Source organism: Coregonus clupeaformis, chromosome 18 (assembly GCF_020615455.1).
Source record: "Coregonus clupeaformis isolate EN_2021a chromosome 18, ASM2061545v1, whole genome shotgun sequence".
In the NCBI taxonomy this organism is placed as follows: Eukaryota; Metazoa; Chordata; class Actinopteri; order Salmoniformes; family Salmonidae; genus Coregonus; species Coregonus clupeaformis.
In genome coordinates this window covers 37,241,577-37,248,982 of record NC_059209.1, presented here as the reverse complement: position 1 = coordinate 37,248,982, position 7,406 = coordinate 37,241,577, and positions in this window count along the sequence as shown.

Below are 7,406 nucleotides of genomic sequence, written 5' to 3'. Positions count from 1 at the left end.
ATCAAGTCGACAATCTACTGGCAAATCCTTTTTAATCCTTGTCATATGAAGAGAAATCATAGATAAAGCGTATCGGTGCTCATCGGCAAATTGGACATAAACATTACACAACAAGTTTGGAATCGCAAATTCAACAATGAGTGGTTATAAGGACTCAGTTGCTAACTGCAATCATTGCAAAGCAATCACTAACCTGATATTCAGTGGAGTGGGTGTGTGGTCCCAATTCTCAGTTTAAGGTTCTCTTTTCCAAGTTTAAAATGATAAACATTCAACATTGGCCATGCTGTCAATCCAGCATGATTTCTGCTGCACTCAAAAAAACTGTTAACTCAGAACTGGGAAATCGGACTTCAGTGTGTTCAAGACAACTGCTCCGACTGGGAAAATACGTTTTGAACGGTCATCCAACTCAAAGTCATAAGAAAACAGTTGATTCTGTAATGGATGTTGTTGTCATGACGCCAATAAGGACCATAAAACAACAACCAAAGTGACTGTATCCAGACAGAGACACCACCTACCATGAACCACAATTGGTGCCAGTTTCTTACCTCTAAACACACTAAGCAGGGATACAGTTAAAGATGCAGTCCGGGTTCTTAGGCACATATTGGAATTCGTAACATATCATACGAATTGGCTCGCGAGCACCACTTTCAAAAACTACTGGCTGAAATAATACAAAAACCTTTGGAGCATCACGTTAATTAGAATATAGGCTACGCTAACAAAGCTAAATTAACTAATTTCAAGTGCATCAATTATAAGCTAATTGGGTTCTAGACAGGGCTGTAAGGGACTGAGTACGGAGTGCTGAAGGTTAGAGACCCCTGATGAAGAACAAAGTATTTATGACTTGAACTCAATTAGTGAAGTCTTAGTGAATATCAGAGGGTACGTCATCTCTGGATACACGGGGGTCAGACAGACAGACACTTATGTTCAACAAACCCGAGTAGAAGCACGGAAGGTTTGTGGGAGAATGTTTGCAACATTTGCGTACGGCTACTGTTTGGATAAGAAGGTGGATTAGTGCTTAGGGTACAGTTAGACAGTCCAAATCCACAATACACATCCCACCCATTGGTTGTATTTCACGGAACATTCCCACAATCTTCTAAGAACGTTGGAAATGACAGAATACAGTGACTATTTTATAACGCTAGCCTCCAGGTCATTTTAGTGATATTACTTATATTAATATATGTTTTAGTCAATAATTGAAACATGGTTCTTGAAGACACTTAAATCAAGCAGGTAATTGAAAGGCCTTGGGTGGTTTCTAATATAATAAAGTAGTTTGTTTCTGACTGACAGTTTCTGTTTTCCATGTAAGCCAAAGGGGTTGCCTTTCCTGGCAGCTCTTGACTTCTGTCAAAGATTGGTATCAAAATGAAGGAACATGGTAGAGTTGGCCATCACGACGAAGGAACATGGCATAGTTGGCCATCATGACGAAGGAACATGACATGACAGAAGGCAGGTTGGGATATACAGTGTATCAGGGGGAGGGTACTGACAGAAGGCAGGTTGGAGTATACAGTGTTGATGTCATGTCCTGTCCTGGGGTAACCACAGGTGAGACAGACATACAGGGACCCACAGCTGTGGAGAGAGAGACAGACAGGGACCCACAGCTGTGGAGAGAGACACAAACAGGGACCCACAGCTGTGGAGAGAGAGACAGACAGGGACCCACAGCTGTGGAGAGAGAGACAGACAGGGACCCACAGCTGTTGAGAGAGAGACAGACAGACAGGGACCCACAGCTGTGGAGAGAGAGACAGACAGGGACCCACAGCTGTGGAGAGAGAGACAGACAGGGACCCACAGCTGTTGAGAGAGAGACAGACAGACAGGGACCCACAGCTGTGGAGAGAGACACAAACAGGGACCCACAGCTGTGGAGAGAGAGACAGACAGGGACCCACCGCTGTGGAGAGAGACACAGACAGGGACCCACAGCTGTGGAGAGAGACACAGACAGGGACCCACAGCTGAGAGAGACAGACAGGGACCCACAGCTGTGGAGAGAGAGATAGACAGGGACCCACAGCTGTGGAGAGAGAGACAGACAGGGACCCACAGCTGTTGAGAGAGAGACAGACAGACAGGGACCCACAGCTGTGGAGAGAGAGACAGACAGGGACCCACAGCTGTGGAGAGAGAGACAGACAGGGACCCACAGCTGTGGAGAGAGAGACAGACAGGGACCCACAGCTGTGGAGAGACAGACAGGGACCCACCGCTGTGGAGAGAGAGATAGACAGGGACCCACAGCTGTGGAGAGAGAGAGACAGACAGGGACCCACAGCTGTGGAGAGAGAGAGACAGACAGGGACCCACAGCTGAGAGAGACAGACAGGGACCCACCGCCGTGGAGAGAGAGACAGACAGGGACCCACAACTATGGAGAGAGAGAGAGACAGGGACCCACAGCTGTGGAGAGACAGACAGGGACCCACAGCTGAGAGAGACATACAGGGACCCACAGCTGTGGAGAGAGAGATAGACAGGGACCCACAGCTGTGGAGAGAGAGACAGACAGGGACCCACAGCTGTGGAGAGAGAGACAGACAGGGACCCACAGCTGTTGAGAGAGAGACAGACAGACAGGGACCCACAGCTGTGGAGAGACAGACAGACAGGGACCCACAGCTGTGGAGAGAGCTGTTACCAGGGAGATGAGGCCAGGCCAGCCAATAGAGCCATGAGGGTTTCCTGGCTACCTCTCTCATTATTATCTGAAGGTCCTCCTCTCCATACAGCTGTCCACGGAGGAGCCTGTCCCCATGGATACACTGGACACCCTGTGATGGACCCGGTGATGACACCCTGTGATGGTCAGCAGAACAAACAACTAAAAGAAGGGGAGGAAAAGGGACATGTAGTAAATAATGATTTGATACAGTCTGTCACTGAGGTACTGCAAAAATCACTTGTTGGGCACGGATTATTTTTCAATGGTGGATGACCCTTCAAGGCAATAGCTTAATGGATCTTTTTAAAGCTGGTACCATGATGTTTTGTTGTTGTTGTTGTTGTTACATTTACAATGTTATTAGAAAATACTAATCTGATTGTTTGATTGGTGCAAGGCCAGAAAAAACAAGGACCATCATGATGATAAACTCAACTGTCCAGTATGATTGTGTGGCCAGTGAGTCATGATGATAAACAAGCATGCTCATAGTTCTCCTCATCTTAGAGTGAAGTTTTAAAACAATAGTTTGACGAAAGACTGAGTTGGTACAGTAGCATCCGGGGCAATTATATAGTACATTTGAGTCTGATAAATTAATAATTCAACTAACTACCAAAGCTACAATGGAGATACAACATTCCTCATTTAGGGTTTGAAGTCCACCCTGCATATCTAAATGTATTGTCACAAACCACCTAACTCTATAGCTGTTCCACCTGGTCTTTATGGATATGAAGTGTAGCTGTATTTCACTTCCTTAACTAGCCTAGCTAATGACGTTTTAGTTGAGCAGTGATTGATAAAGGGAGAGTTCATGGCCCTACCACACATCCAGGATCTGGAGCCTAGAATATAATACATTCTGTGTCGCCAATGGCACCCTATTCCCTATATAGTGCACTACTTTTGACCAGGACCCATAGTGGTCTGGTCGAAAGTAGTGCACTATGTAGGGAATGGGGTGCCATTTTGGGACTCGGCCATAATATAACTATATAATCAGGATTTATGAAGTCATCCATCAGATTGATCGCGAGCATTCTATCCAATGAAAATGATTATTGAATTATTGTGGGCTGGCCATTAAGAGAGTGTCCACTCAATAAGTGAAGCTAGGGCTCCTCTTGAACCCACTCAATTAACCCACTCAATTAACCCACTCAATTAACCCACTCAATTAACCCACTCAATTAAAATTAGACAGTCGTCTCTCACCACTTCAGTTCTACAGCTTCTGTTACAGTGAGGTATGGCAGATACTATGGCTCCTCAATGCTTTTCTGGGGCAATGGGAGAGTTTTCACTAGGAAGGTGGAATACTAACAAAATACATTTCCACAATTCAAGAGATCATGATATCTCTTCTTGTAGCTGTTGTTGTATTAAAACATTGCAAACCTGAGATATTGTTTTTTACATTTTAGTCACGAACAGTCTCCTTTATTTTGTATCCTCTAAGGTCATCAATGACATACATTTTAGTCATAAAAGATTGATATTAGTCAAAAATCTGAAATGGATTAAGGTAAAGCCTCTTTAGTTGTTTATCAGTTATTTTGTCACCTCGTGACGCCATAGGTGTCGCTAGCGATCACGTCAGGTAAAGTTAATAATCACGATAACACTCCCTCTTGTGTATAACTGATATATCTCTGTAATATCTCTAGGTTTAACTAAATCAAAATCCTATTAATCCTTATTCAACAATCTAAATTATCACCGTGGATAAAGTAGCTTAGGCTACCTATCCGTAAGTAAACAGGCAGGTTTAGAAAAAAACAAAAGCTTTAGCTTTCACTGAAAACATAATTGATGAACACTCAAAACATTAGGGAAAATCAAAAAAAATTATTCCCTTTGTTTCAACAGTTTTTCTAATTACTTTCTAATTACATTGAGGGAAAGGTGGCAAACATGTTGTCTGTCTGTGTGTTTGTTTTGAAGCCACCCGGTTGGACTAACACCGGGGGATTAGGTATGACAGTTGGTGAGGGGCGTTGGAGCGCCAATGTTATGTCTTGTGTATAACTGTTATACATTAGGTGGTTGGTGAGGGGCGTTGGAGCACCAATGTTATGTCTTGTGTATAACTGTTATACATTAGGTGGTTGGTGAGGGGCGTTGGAGCACCAATGTTATGTCTTCACCACTATGATCCTCTCCTACTGACCCAAATAATGAGATAAGAGAAAGATTGGGCGTCCTTATCTCTCTCTATCTCTCTATCATCTTCACTCTCTCCCTCTCTTTCTCCCTCTTCCATCTCTGTTTCTCTCTTTCTCGCTCCCTCTACCCTCGCTCCCTCCCTTTCCGTCTCTCTTTCACCCTCTCTCTCTCTTTCTCTCCGTCTCTCCCTCTCTCCCTCTCTCTCTCCCTCTCTCCCTCTCTCTCTCCGTCTCTCCCTCTCTCTCTCCATCCACTGAGGATCAAGCCTCCATAATCCAAGGGTTTTATATCCACCAAAACAGCTTGGGCCCATCAGCAAATTGAGATGGCATATGGTATAGGTTTATGATTCGTCTGCCACACGCATAGCAATGAGGTGCCTCATCATCCGTGGGTAAACACTGTGGGGAAAATATCGTAATGTTAAATGATGCCAGGCAGAGAGAGGGAGAAGCCACAGAGATACAGGGGAGAGAAGCGGCAGTACAGGCCGGGCGTGGGGTGGTGGTGGGATGGGAGGAGGGTTACTGTAGTGTTTGCTTGGAGGAGTGGTGCTGTGCATCCCAAATGGAACCCTATTCCCTATGTGGTGCACTACTTCAAAAGCAATAGCCCTGGTCAAAAGTAGTGCACTACATAGGGAATAGGGTTCCATTTGGTGACACGGCCATGGTGGTGGGATGAGAAGTGGTTGTTTGATCTACGGAGCGGTGGCAGATGAATTTGTCGACGAGGTTCTGGAGTCTGGATTGTTCTGGATCCCCCTTCTCTCCTGTGGGATGGGGTTGGGAGGTCTGGGGAGGGCTGGGATTAGGGACTGGCGCTGGAAGAGGTCCCGATCTGAGCCACACCAATCTGGGGGAGAAGAGAGGAACGTGGAGAGGCACAGACAGAGAGAGAGAGAGAGAGAGAGAGAGAGAGAGAGAGAGAGAGAGAGAGAGAACAGACAGACAGACAGACAGACAGACAGACAGACAGACAGACAGACAGACAGGGAGAGAGACAGAGAGAGAGAGACAGAATGAGACAGAGACCGAGAGACAGAGAGACAGAGAGAGACAGAGTGAGAGAGACAGAGAGACAGAGAGAAAGAGCGAGAGACAGAGACAGACAGTGAGAGAGAGAGAGAGAGAGAGAGAGAGAGAGAGAGAGAACAAGAGACAGTGAGAGAGAGAGAGAGAGAGAGAGAGAGAGAGAGAGAGAGAGAGAGAGAGTGGTACAACTGTACTGTATGCGAAAGGGAGCGTTCGTATCTGAACCAGCATTGGATCCCATTGTAAATTATGACAAATGGTTGTTACATGCATATCAAAATGTCTTAATAGAAGGTCACAAATCCAGATCAACAATGACACAACACCTTCCTACAGAACATCACAGAGAGCCTATGTACTGTAATCTGCTACATTAGCACAATTTTAAAAATAGCTGCAGGAGAAGTACATGTAGGATCTTAATTTGAGCCAGTTTGCTACAGCAGGAAAATAATCATGCAGCAACAGGAAATGTGAATTATTATGTGGATTATAATTAATGGACATTTCTGTAGGGGTTGCACAATTTTTCGTAAGAGATAATCAAGTCTGAAATTTCAAAGTGGAAATTACACATTTCAGAAGCCTTTTTTAACCACAAATACATTATCAGTTTAAAATGTCCTGCATTGGAGGAACGTTCTGCAACAGGGTGATCAAATGAAGATCCTACATCTGTATGTCAGAAACAATCTGATCCTCCTCCTGCTACCAGACTTTGGGATGTGACACGATAACAAACACCTCCAGACATGTTTCCTCTCATCGGTCATTAGGCAGAACGCTGTCTGCTCCCGGCAAGGTGACTCCTCCTCAACCCACCTCTCTTAGCCGACCCGCCTCTCTGAGTTATCGCCCGACGCCCCACCTCCAATGACCAAAAGCCCTCGTCCGATTGGCTGAGTCAGACAGCCAGATGTGCCAGGTGATTGGCTGAGGGACCTGTCAGTCAGCCTGATGTGCCAGGTGATTGGCTGAGGGACCCGTCAGTCAGCCGGGGTGCCAGGTGATATGGGTTCAGACACTCAGCAGACGTCCCGGCTGCCTCAACGATATCAGAGCTGTGGTGTAACAGACCCCTGCCTAACCTTAACACTCAGCGACAGTCGTATGTTAGGCTTTATCATTAGCACAACCCAGACGGACCTTGTTGAGCCTACAGCGTTGAGGTGAGGTGAGCGTGTTGGTTGGTGTGTCTGACTCAACTAACCCAACGCCTGCCCTGTGGGGTTGCACCACTGCACATACTGTGCTATCATTGCTCCATACCTAGCATGGTGATGGTCTTTGGACTGGACTTACTTAGCAGGGTGATGGGCTTTGGACTGGATTTACCTAGCAGGGTGATGGGCTTTGGACTGGACTTACCTAGCAGGGTGATGGGCTTTGGACTGGACTTACCTAGCAGGTGAAGGTGATATGCAAACCAGACTGCTGTGGACATTTTTGGTAGCATGTTTCCACTGATATTTACCTAGAATTTAATTTGGATTATTGTG